Below are 13,450 nucleotides of genomic sequence, written 5' to 3'. Positions count from 1 at the left end.
TCGATTTATTGGGTCTCAGCTCCATAGGATTACAGAAAACTTGTATCAATCATTATCATAAACCTTCTTATTAATGTATGTTATCTATGTTTAGTTTAGCTCCCACATGGTGAATTACTGAGCAGCTTAAATCATTCATCTCATAAAAGCAGGATGATTACTTTTACACGCTGAAAGACAGATAATTCACTACAGCACAGCGATTTGCATAAAATAAAATTCCGCTTACACCAAAAACTGACTGTTGCACAGAATGTGAAAATATAAAATGCAAAGTAGTTAAAGCGCCCCTCTACTTGGCACCGTATAGTGAGTATTAGTGTTGAGCATTCCGATACCGCAAGTATCGGGTATCGGCCGATACTTGCGGTATCGGAATTCCGATACCGAGATCCGATATTTTTGTGATATCGGGTATCGGTATCGGAAGTGTAAAATAAAGAATTAAAATAAAAAATATTGTTATATTCACCTCTCCGGCGGCCCCTGGACATCAGCGGGAGGATCCGGCGTCCGGCACGGCTTCTTTCTTCAAAATGCGCGCCTTCAGGACCTGTGGAATGACGTCCCGGCTTCTGATTGGTCGCGTGCCGCCCATGTGACCGCCACGCGACCAATCAGAAGCCGCGACGTCATTTCTCAGCTAAAGTCCTAGAATGAGCGCCTTCTAGGACCTGAGGAATGACGTCGCGGCTTCTGATTGGTCGCGTGGCGGTCACATGGGCGGCACGCGACCAATCAGAAGCCGGGACGTCATTCCACAGGTCCTGAAGGCGCGCATTTTGAAGAAAGAAGCCGTGTCGGACGCCGGATCCTCCCGCTGATGTCCAGGGGCCGCCGGAGAGGTGAATATAACAATATTTTTTATTTTAATTCTTTATTTTACACTTTAATATGGATCCCAGGGCCTGAAGGAGAGTTTCCTCTCCTTCAGACCCTGGGATCCATGAGGATACATTCCGATACTTGATGTCCCATTGACTTGTATTGGTATCGGATATCGGTATCGGCGATATCCGATATTTTTCGGGTATCGGCCGATACTATCCGATACCGATACTTTCAAGTATCGGACGGTATCGCTCAACACTAGTGAGTATACATTTATCATATACATTCAACCTTTGTGGTGCCCTCCGTTTGCTTCCCGCTTCCTCCTCTGCTGAGATGGGACTCTTGTTCTCCTGTATCCAAGACAGCTACTGAAGTGTAATGGGGAGTACAGCAATAAGTTTCAACCATGCTTCCCTTGCCTTTTCTGTGCAGTGGAGACTTTCTGTGCCACTGCCACCTATGCCACCATGGATGCAAGAGGACCAGAACACAAATCTGAGAGGAGGAGGTGGTAGAAGGAAAATGGAATTCTCCATGCAGAATGACTATACATGAGAAATGTAAATTTAATTGCAAGGGTGGAAGGTTGCGGTAATTGACAGTCTAAATAATTGAAAAATTTCTAAATATTAAAAAAAAATGGCTGAATTGAAGTCACTGAAGGCAAAGAATGTCATCAAAAGCCCAGACGTAGTCTGCCACATGTAGATAAGAAAACAAATCCTGACAACCAATACACTTTAGAATAACAGAGATCATGCTCTGAAATTACATTATATGTTTGGGTGAGCGAACGTGCTCAATGATATCACTCAAATACTTGGGTGCGCGCATGTGTTAGCATTACTTACCCGGCGACCAATAATATGCGCCAAATCTGGGACGTATTCTCGCTCTTCCTGCTTAACCTGCTGCGGTGGCAAGTGAGGTAATAGTTGTGGGGTTGATGTCAACTTTTGTATTGTCAGCTGACATCAAGCCCAGGGGTTAATAATGGAGAAGCGTCTCTAAGACACTGCCATTATAACCCCATAGTTAGATTGTAAAAAAATACCCAGCCAGAATAAAGTCCTTTATTTGAAAGGAAAATAAAAAAAGCAAAGCTATACTCACCGTTATGCCTAATCCATTGCAGCCCATGTTCCATGTAAACACAAAAAATAATAAAACACCATATTCCTCACCTTTGAGAAGAGAAGATAATGCAATGAAGAGCATGTCACCTATAAAGGAAAAAAAAAAAAAACAGCAGATTCCTCACCTCTCAGATGATAATCCATTAATGGGCATGTCACACAATGATTCAGATGATTTGGATAGCAATCCCATAAGACTGCTATGCACGCCAGCAGAAACACACTGAGACAGGAGCGTGAGAGCAATTCTGCAGTGTCCAGCGGTAACATAAGAAATTTCACTGGAGTTCACAGATGACAGCATGACAAACCACGGTTGTCCGGGCCCCCCATCCAGATGAATGGGGTATGGCTTCTAGTTCAAGTTCGGGTACTGTTCTGGTGCCCGGAATCAAAATTTTTAAAATGATCGGCCTAACACCGGATCCAAACATCCACGGGTTCACCCATCACTAGACAGTTCTTTTTGCATGGAGAAAGTGCTAGTCCAGGTGTGTGTGTTTAATGATTCGTTGTCCTGTAGTATTGATATTGGTGCTGAAGCTGAACCATTATACTAACAGACCTTGTAAGGGCTAAGTTTTTGTTTTGCTGTTTGTATCAGACACAACTTGCATTTAGCTAGGGAGGGCGAGAAAGATTTGCAAGAGCAGGGAAAGTGGGGAAAAATAGTCTCTAGGCAGGGATTAGGGCATTGCAGTCTGTTGCTAAAAATATAGTTGCAGCAGTTGACCATATTTTTATTTTTGGGTGAAAAAATATACTATATTGCCATTCATAGAGTATTAAGTGCTTTGTGGAACATTTCTGCGTTATATAACACTCCAAAAAGCCTTGATACATTTTTCTGCATTCATTTACTCATTCATGTACTATTATGAGGTCTGTGGTACATTTTGATGTTATATGTGCTCTGGGTTACATATATGTGGTATATAACACTCCAAAAAAGCCTTCAACATTTTTTCGGTATTATATTGCAAATCCATAAAATGTTATGTGCTCTGGGATAAATTTTAGTGGTATTTAAAACTCCAAAACCGAGTTTAAAATTTTGTCTATATTCCATCAGTCATCCATATAATGTTTGCTACTTTTGGTGACATTTCGGTAACATAAAACACTCCGAAAAAGTGTTGAAAAATATTTCTGGAATCAATTAGTGAACCATAGACTATTAGGTGCGATCTGTTACATTTTGGTGGTATATAAGAGTCTAAAAAAGTGTTGAATAATTGGCCTGGATTAAATTAGTCATCCATACAATAATAGGTGCTTTCTGCTACATTACAATAGTGTATAACTTTTCCAAATAGTGCTGAAAATTTGTCTGGACTCTATTAGTCAACCATACATTATTAGATGCTTTCTGTTAACTTTTGGTGGTATGTTAGACTCAAAAAATTGAAAATTTAGTTCAGATTCAATTAGTCATTCATACATTATTAGGTGCTTTCTGTGATATTTCGGTATTGTATAAGACACCAAAAAAGTATTGAAAAATGTGACTATTCAATTAGTGAGCCATATAGTATTTGGTGCTTTATGTGACATTTTGGTGGTAAATAGTAGTTCAAAAGAAAATTGAAAAATTAGTCTGGATTCAATTAATCATCCATACAGTATCTGGTGCTTTCTGTGACATTTCGGTGGTATATAAGACTCCAAAAAAGTGTTTCTAGATTCAATTAGTCATCCAAACAGTATTAAGTGCTTCCTGTTAAATTTCGATGGTATATAAGACTTCAAAAATTGTTGAAAAATGTTACAGTTTTCAATTACTCATCTATACATTAGATGATCTGGGGTACATTTAGGAGGTATTTAACCCTCCAAAAAAACATTAAAAATTTTGTCTGTTTTCTGTTAAATTTTAATGATATATAATACTCCAGAAAACTGTTAAAAAATGTAATTATTCATTTACTCATCTATATACTATTACGCTCTCTGGGCTTTATTTCTATGGTATATACAAAGAAGAAAATACGTATTTGATACACTGCCAATTTTGCTAGTTTTTCCACCTACAAAGATTGTAGAGGTCTGTAATTTTTATCATAGGTACACTTCAACTATGAGAGACAGAATTCTAAAAAAAAATCCAGAAAATCACATGGTATGATTTTTTTAAATAATTCGATTGCAATTTATTGCATTAAATAAGTATTTGATACAATAGAAAAAGAGGCCCTAATATTTGGTACAGAAAGCTGTATTCAATTAGTGATCCATAGACTATTGTGTGCTTTCTGTTATTTTACAGAGGTTTATAAGACTCCTAAAAAGTTGTGAAAATTTTCACAGTATTCAATTAGTCATTCATATAGTATTTGGTGTGCTCTGTGGCATTTCTGTGGTATAAAAATGTACAAAAAAAGTGTTCAGAAATGTTTCTGGATTTAATTAGTAATTCACACAGTGTAATGGACTTAGTGAGTGACAAGATGACAATGATGGCAGCATCCCACGAGACTCCCAAGGGAGCAACCAAAGGAATACCAGAGCAAGACCAAGCTGGTGCGACAGCGAAGGTGGCAGTAGCCTGTGGTCTGGAACCAGATGCTTTCCCAGAACCACCAAAGCCCAAACACAGTCAGCTGTCTTGACCACTGGGGTTCTTGTGGGCTGCAGATGGGAGAGATGGGATCCAGTATGTAGTGAGCAGACTGCGGGGTGTAGGCTGATCGGAAGAGAGAAGAAGGTGAGCCAGGGCTGGAGAAATGCTATCAGGATCGCTACCCAAAGTATTTGGCATCCCTGGTGGAGGTCGTTAAGTATGACCAGCAGCGGAGATGGGGGTCATTAGAAGAGCACTACCCATAGCTGGGTCACTTACAGCCCAGATTCTGGACTGAATTAGTCATCCATACAATTTATCATGCTTTGTGTAAAATTACGATGGGTTAAAATTTTTAAAAACCCCTTGGCTTGGTACAGCTTGGTTGGTTTGAAATAAAAAGTTTTGATTTCAAACCAACAAAATTTCACTCAATCCAAGTTCTAGAGTATATGTGTCAATAGTCAAGTAGGTTTTAAATAAATTAATTTTGAATTAAAAACCTAAATTGGTTTGCTACAGTTGTAGAAATTTGGTCAAATTTTGATTATTCTCGACTGTTGTTAAATTTGGTTTGTGTGAAATTTTGTTGGTTTGAAATCAAAATAAAAAATTGTCTTGCTACATGTGTACAAATTTGGTTGTTTAAAAATTGACTTTTGGTATATATACTGCCGAACTGCTTTTGTGAGAAATTTTGCTGGTTTAAAATAAAAAACAAAATTTGCCCTGCTGCAGGTGTACAAATTTGGACCTTCAGCACTGTCCCCAGCTGCCACTATTTCTTGTGGTGTGGCGACCCTGCCTTGTACCAGCACGTGTCCAGGAACAGCACTTGTGCCCTTACCAATGTTTTTACTTGGATTGTCTACTTAACGACCGAGAAGTGAATAGTTCTTGTGGCTGATGGCACCTTGGGTAAATATTGTGGACGCTGGGGCCGAGTCCCACTCTGGCATGGCACATGAGCTACTGATGCCAAGGATTGCTGGCCCTATTTCTCTCAGGGTTTTCTCCACCTCCTACATGAGTTGCTGCACACTCTCCTGCTCCTCCTCATTCTATACCTTTGATGTGCTACCTCAGAGCACATCGTACACATCAGCTTGAAGCTTTGTAACACTGCCTCAGCGAAACAGTAACAGGCTCTGCTAAAGCTAATTTTTCTAGAAGACAAACTGCACACCATGGCAGAGATATTGAAAGGAATTACAGTGCAGACCAGGGTTGAGCGAAACGGGTCGAAATATTTCAAAAGTCGCCGACTTTTGGCAAGGTCGGGTTTCATGAAACCTGACCCGACCCCTGTGTGGGGTCGGCCATGAAGTCGGCGATCTTTTGAATCTGGAATCGGAATTCTGATACCGATTCCCGATATGTTTAAGATATCGGGAATTGGTATCGGAATTCAGATTTAAGTGTAAAATAAAGAATTAAAATAAAAAATATCGCAATACTTACCCTCTGACGCGCCCTGGAACTAACCGGCAGCCTTTCTTCCTTAGAATCAGCCTTCCAAGACCTTGCGGTGACGTCGCGGCTTCTGATTGGTCGCGCGGCGGTCACATGGGCGGCCGCGCGACCAATAACAAGCCGCGACGTCACCGCGACGTCACCGAAGGTCCTGGAAGCGCTGATTCTTAGGAAGGACCTTGAAATAAAGGAAAAGTGTGTTTATTTCAAATAAAGGACTTTATTCTTGCTGTGGGTTTATTTAAAATATGACCATACTAATAGTAATAGAGTATCTCAATTATGAACCCATATGTTTGATGTCAACAGACAATACAAAGGTGACATCAACCCCACACCATTTTTTAAAATTATTTATTTACCTTTATTCTTGGCAACCAGCTGTGATACAGCTGACAGCTGAGGGTTGAAGTCTGCAGTTGTCAGTTTTGCCTGGCTGGTTATCAAAAATACAGGGTAACTGAAATGTTTTTATTATTATTTATTTATAGTGCAGGTGCTAGCAGATGAATACTCTCATCAGCTGGCACCTGCTCTTACTGTTATTAGCGGCAGCAGGCATAGACTGATGGAGTAGTAGTCCCATCAGCTGACGCTTGTGAACAGAGGTGGACTTTTTACCTCAGGTCACAGCTGCGGTCTCATGCTGTCATCTGACAGCGTGGGAGCCGCAGCTCTCGGACCAGTGGTAATGATCTTACCGTCAATCAGAGGCAGTGTTTGCTGTGCTGTCATGCAGATAACAGCGTGGCAAACAATGGATGTTTGGATCCACTCATGTGAATGTGGTTCGGGTACTGGTTCGGGAACTGTTCTGGTTCACAAACTTTTTTTTAAATGTTTAGCTGAACCTGCCAGACCCGAACATCCAGGAGCTTGCTGATCACTAGTCATGGGACCTCATCATTAAGGATTAACAGTGGACAGGTGAGAATTACTTTAATTTTTTATCTTCATTTTTCGGTTAATAAATGGGTAAATGAGGGGAATTGTCGGGGAGTGATGTTTTACAAATAAATGACTTTACTCTGTGTGTCTTTATTACTTTTGACTATGGAGTTGGTAATGGGGGGTGTCTGATAGACACGTCTCTATTATTAATCCCTGGGCTTGATGTCAGTAGACACTACACAGCTGACATCAACCCCCAAATTATTACCGTGCTTGCCAACGCATCAATGCAAGTGGGAAGAGCTGAGGCTAAGTTTCAGAATTAGCGCATCTAATAGATGTACCTTTTCTTGGGCAGCAGAGGGCTGGTGTTATTAGTCTGGGAGGCGGGCAATATTCATGGCTCCTTCCCAGCCTATTAATATCATTCTGCAGGTGTCTGCTAAAACTTTGCTGGTTATTAAAAATAGGGGGGACAACCCAAGTTTTTTGAGTCCCCCTTTTTAATAACAAGCAAAGGCTATGCAGACAGCTGTGAGCTTATATTAATAGCATGGGAAGCTTGATGGATATTGACCTCTTCCCAAAAAATAACACCAGCCCCAGCTGTCTGCTTTCCCTCAGCTGGATATTAAAAGTAAGGGGGACCCGCACTATTTTTTTAAAAATGTATTAACTAAATACATGTACAGTAAATTACAAATGCACTGCACTAATTATCTCACTGACATATTTCTTACTATGCACAAGCAACCGCAGGTGAATACTCTCATCAGCATCGCCTGCTCACGCTGCTATCAACAAGATCAGGCATATGAGAGTAGCAGTGATCAGCCGGTACCTGCCAATGGTAACCTTTTCACCACCTGTCATAGCTGCTGGCTCACACGCTGTCCTCTGTGTGACAGCGTGAGAACCGCAGAGCTGTGACCAGCGGTAATGTCAGTAAGATTACCACTGACCAAAGCCGATGTTTTCCATGCTGTCACACAGATGAAGCAAGGGAGCCGCTGGGTATTCGGGCACCCATTCATTTTAATGGGGTCTGGATTCAGTATGAAGATCGGGTACCATTCTGCTACCTGAACCAAAGTTTTTTTTAAAGTTCAGCCGAACCCAAAGGACATGAACATCCACAGGTCTGCCCATCCCTATTTAAGACATCTGAAAAGATAAACATAAAAAAAAAATTGTATTTGCTTTGATTGAAATAATAATGTATTTCAACTACATTACACTATAAACTTTTAACAAACATAAACCTGTCAGTTGAAAGCTTTTGCTTTAGTTACTCACTGTTCTTATGGTATATGGTAAAAATATAAAAACTTGACTTTGAGGGATTGTCTGTTATTTATAAATGGTCATAATTTATCTTGGCACAGAAAGTATGTAATGGGAGATGATGTCTTTAGATTTCGGGAAAAGTACTGCAAAGTGCTTCTAAAAACACTTCTAAAAAGGCTAACTTGCGAGGGTCTTAAAATAGTCTCAGAAGAAACTTAAAAATTGTGTCCCTTTCCACAAAGAAAGTGCTCTGCTCATTATCTGTTTAAAATGTATCAAAGTGGCACACTATGTTTGATAAATTTGGCAAATGTTGAGGTATAACATTTCTGTCTAGAGATGATTTGTTATGCCACTCTCTACTGAAGTGAGAATAAGAATGATATATCTGGCTTTAATCTTACATGCATAACTAATAATGCTTAGATTACACCCACTTTTTAACCCTTTGATAACATTTGCCACATATGTTCAAAGGATGTGATTACTATTTTGATTGATTGGGCTCAGTAACTGAGCCTGCTCCATACAGTGAAGATATCAATGTTGTACAGCCAGCACCCGAGAGTAACTGTTGTGATCAGAATTAAAGGGGTATCTCCATCTCCAAGATCCTATAACAATATGTGGTAAGTGTAATGATAATAATATTAGCAAATAACTTCAATTAGAAATGTAGTATGGTTTTTCTGATTTGCTGGGTCTCTTTCCTCATGTATAGACAGTGCAGGACCTTAGGTATCCATGGTTATGAAAACTGATATAGTGACAGTTAGCTAGTTGCTAGTGGTCATAACCATGGATACCTAAGGTCCAGCAATGCCTGATCATAAGGAAGGAGACAGCAAATCAGAAGAACTATACTACATTTACTGAAGGTGTTTTCTATTATTACTACATATTGGGATAGGACCTTGGAGATGGGAATACTCCTTTAACTCCTATAACAACAGTTTAAAGGGAACCTGTCAAGTCCCAAAATATTATTAACCTGCAAAAGCGGGGTTAATCTGCAGATTAATAGTGTTCTAAAGCAGCACAGCCACCACACTGAAAGCCCAGCTGCTGGGAAGAAATTAACGTTATTCCTCCCGGCTGTCATGGGTACATCCCTCAGTGTGTCTGGCATGCACTTACCGACAGCTCAGCAGTCCAATCTGGTAAAAGGGCAGGCTGAAGCTGTCTGTACTTTGATTGACAGTTTACTCGTAAAGTCTGGCGATAGGGCATGCTAAGCTGTCTAAGACTGGGAGGGGCTGGCTGTCTCCAGGTGTTCATTGTCCCAGGTGATTGCCAGGCTAGTTTACTGGGCTATTTTTCCCAGACCTCTGCCAGACGTACATTCAGCTACTGTGCGATTTGTTTCTCTCTGTTTTGCATTCTGTGTGTATATCTTTTGTTGCTTGATCTTGAACCTTGTTCTGACAATCCATCTGTTTAACCCCTTCTGCTCTGATCCACTATCCTCCTGGTATTCTGACCTAGGAACATTACCTGACTATGGCTTTGTCTCTTCCTTTTGTTTATGACGTACCCTCCTGGCTTCTGATCTTGGAATCCTTGACAAATCTGACTCCCGGCTTGGCAATGAGAAGTAACTCAGCATCACATCGGCAGATTCCAGCTTTCAGTCATAGAGGTTTGACCAGTGTGGTTTCCTCTCTTGTTCAGCATATAGTGAGCAGCAGCTGAAATGATGACTCCAGGATTTAATGACAGCTATCTCAGCACTGATGCACTGCTGAACTAGTTGTCAGTCAGTGCTGGGGTTTTGTTTCAGTCACTGATCAATTTGTACTAAGCAGTTACTGAAGTCACGTCACCCACACCTGTATGACTAAAGTACAAGGCTGCAAGGGGGAATACAGTTTATTTCCTCTTGGTAGCTGGGCTTAAAGTATGGTGGCTGAATGACTTTAGAACATTATCAATGTGCAGATTAAACCTACTACAGAAGGTTAATAGTGTTTTTTGACATGACAGGTTCCTTAAAGGTTCCCTTTAACCTATTTGCGGCAACTGGCAATTGATACAGAAGGATTTAGGGGGTCGGTCTCCTCCCTGCCACCCACTACACAACTATGGGTGCCAATGGATAGCTACTGGGCAGATGGGTAATTATTATTATTTATTATTATAGCGCCATTTATTCCATGGCGCTTTACATGTCAGTAATTATACAATAGTATAGTGTACAGGGGATCAAGCGGTTGCAGGTTTAGGTCCCCTACGGAAAATGCCATATTTTGCGAATTATAAGACGCACTCCAAATTTTAAGGAAAAATAGGAAAAAAAAAATGTTTTAATAAAGTGTCGGTGCTTCTTATAATCCAAAAGGATTGGATTTTTTAGGACGATGAGTGCTTTTCATTTCTCTACATTTGGACTTCTTATAATCCATGTGTCTTATTGCTTACCGGGGTTGGTGGCTGCGGTGAAGGGGGGTCCCAGAGTTGCTGCTGGATGAGGCAGGAGTGGGGTGATGCTGCAGGCCGCAGGCTGGGAGGAGGGGGGTTTGGATATGCGCCGCTGCCATTTTCCTGGAGTCCACCGCAGAGTTAACCATGTAAGTGCGGGGCTCTGGGCTTTCGCAAAATGCCGGCAAAGCCCCCGCACCACCAAACACCGGCAGTGGTGCCCATCTGAACCCCCCCTCCCAGCCTGCAGCCTGCAGCAATGCTACACTCTTGCCTCCTCCAGCAGCGACCCTGGGACCCTGCTCCACAGCGTACTGTAAGGTATATCCGCACAATAAGATGCACCCCCATTTTCCCCCCAAATTTTGGGGGAAAAAAGTGCGTCTTATAATCCGAAAAATACGGTAAGATAAAAATGTGAAAGAAAATTGAAAATATTTAACAACAAAAATATAATATAAAATTTAAATTGAACACTTTTTCCTTAGTGCAAATATCAAAACCTACAAAATTAAAATTAAAATTTGGTATCAGAGCAGAGAGAATGATCCAAACTAATAAAATCTAAACATATTTATCCAATGCAGTTAAGTCTGAAACAAAAAAAAATCAAAATGTCAGAATTGCTGTTTGTTAAACATTTTACTTCTCCCAAACATGGAATAGAAACTAGATCAAAAACTCTTTTGGAATGCAATATGTTAACAATAATAACTGCAGCTCTCCCTTTTAAAAACTTAGAATTGATATAACTATCTACTGAAAAACAGAAAAGTTATGGCTCTCAGAATGTAGAAATGAAGTAAATTTTTTGGGCGAGTTGCTATTTTTTTCAAGCTCCAAAACAAAAAATTTAGTATCATCATAAATGTATTGACTTATTTGAACAAATTTAACATGTCATGTTTGAAAAAAAGCGTTATAAAAAAAATATGCAAAAACAATGGCAGTATTGCTTGCTGTTTTTTTTAGATTATATCGGTAAAATAAATGGTGCCGTGCACAGCTACAACTCATCCTGCAATAAACAAAATCCTCACATGGCTGTTTTAATGCAAAAAAAAAAAAGTTATTGCTCTTAGGAGAAGAGTAGGGCAAAAAACGAGAGCACAAAAATGAAGAAAAAAAAAGTCAAAATTTTTTTTTGCACAAAATTTCCAACTTTTTGATGTCCAGAAACTGGTACAAAACCCATGATAAATTACCCAAATAATTCCCCTGTAAAAAAAAAAAAAGTAAAGTATATTAGAAACTTGCAAAACTTTTTGTTAAACAATGAATGAGTTTTGCAGGCAGAAAACCCCTTTGTGTCATAGACAAACTATTTGTACAGTCTTGCAAATGCATCTGTCATAAAAAGTCAGGCTGTATCACGAAGCTTCACACTGTTTGTGAGTTTTTCCTTGGTTACACATATGGCAGCATTGTGTGTCTCGGGCTGAAACTGCTTATCCAGCACAGATTGTTTGGAAATGTTATTCAGTAGGATCAAAGGAATAATTTCCTAACTTTCCATTTTCCTTTACAGGACATCATTTTGATTTGTCTTTCCCAATACAACCTGTGTGTTAGGTTATTTTTGGGTCTGACATGCCTGCCGCTAAGCTATGGCGTACCTTCCCTGCTGAAAACATAGCGTTCCCATAAAAATGTTCTATTTAGGGTCTCATTTAATGTGAGTAAGCTGCTATGCGATGGCTCACAGATTTCTTTGATCGCTGGCATGGCTTCAGCTACCACATCATGTACATAAACTGTAAACTGCCTTCTGTTGCACAGGCCCTCTGGTAAAGAGCTATTTCACGAATTACACGTTGTGCGGAACGCAGAAAATAAAATATCTCAGCAGTATTTAAAAGAAAAGATCATTAAGTTTTACTGCGGCATTGTGTTTGTTATATTACATACTTGTACACACGAGATTTATAATATGTGGCTTCTTTGCTACAGTTCTCTGTCTATTGCTAAGCTGTAAATTCCGAATTCCTCAAAGGGACACTGTCACCTAAATTTGGAGGGAACAATCTTCAGCCATGGAGGCGGGGTTTGGGGGTTTTTGATTCACCCTTTCCTTACCCGCTGGCTGCATGCTGGCTGCAATATTGGATTGCAGTTCATTCTCTGTCCTCCGTAGTACATGCCTGCATAAGGTGCAATCTTGCATTGCCCAGGCGGGTACTATGAAGGACAGAGAATGAGCTTCAATCCAATATTGCAGCCAGCATGCAGCCAGCGGGTAAGGAAAGGGTGAATCAAAAACCCCAAAACACCGCCTCCATGGCTGAAGATTCTTCCCTCCAAATTCAGGTGACAGTGTCCCTTTAAGGTACCGTTACACTTAACGATTTACCAACGATCACGACCAGCGATACGACCTGGCCGTGATCGTTGGTAAGTCGTTGTGTGGTCACTGGAGAGCTGTCACACAGACAGCTCTCCAGCGACCAACGATGCCGAAGTCCCTGGGTAACCAGGGTAAACATCGGGTTACTAAGTGCAGGGCCGCGTTTAGTAACACGATGTTTAACCTGGTTACCAGTGTAAAAGTAAAAAAAAAAACACTACATACTTACATTCCTGTCGCGTCCCCTAGCGTCAGCTTCCCTGCACTGTGTAAGCGCTGGCCGGAAAGCAGAGTGGTGACGTCACCGCTGTGCTCTGCTTTACGGCTGGCCGGCGCTGACACTGGGGGATGCAGGGAAGCTGACGCTGAGGAACGTGACAGGAATGTAAGTATGTAGTGGTTTTTTTTTTACTTTTACAATGGTAACCAGGGTAAACATCGGGTTACTAAGCGCGGCCCTGCGCTTAGTAACCCGATGTTTACCCTGGTTACCAGTGACGACATCGC

This window comes from Ranitomeya imitator, chromosome 6, assembly GCF_032444005.1.
Source record: "Ranitomeya imitator isolate aRanImi1 chromosome 6, aRanImi1.pri, whole genome shotgun sequence".
Lineage (NCBI taxonomy): Eukaryota > Metazoa > Chordata > Amphibia > Anura > Dendrobatidae > Ranitomeya > Ranitomeya imitator.
The sequence above is the reverse complement of the archived record's forward strand: the minus strand, read 5'-3'. Positions refer to the sequence as shown.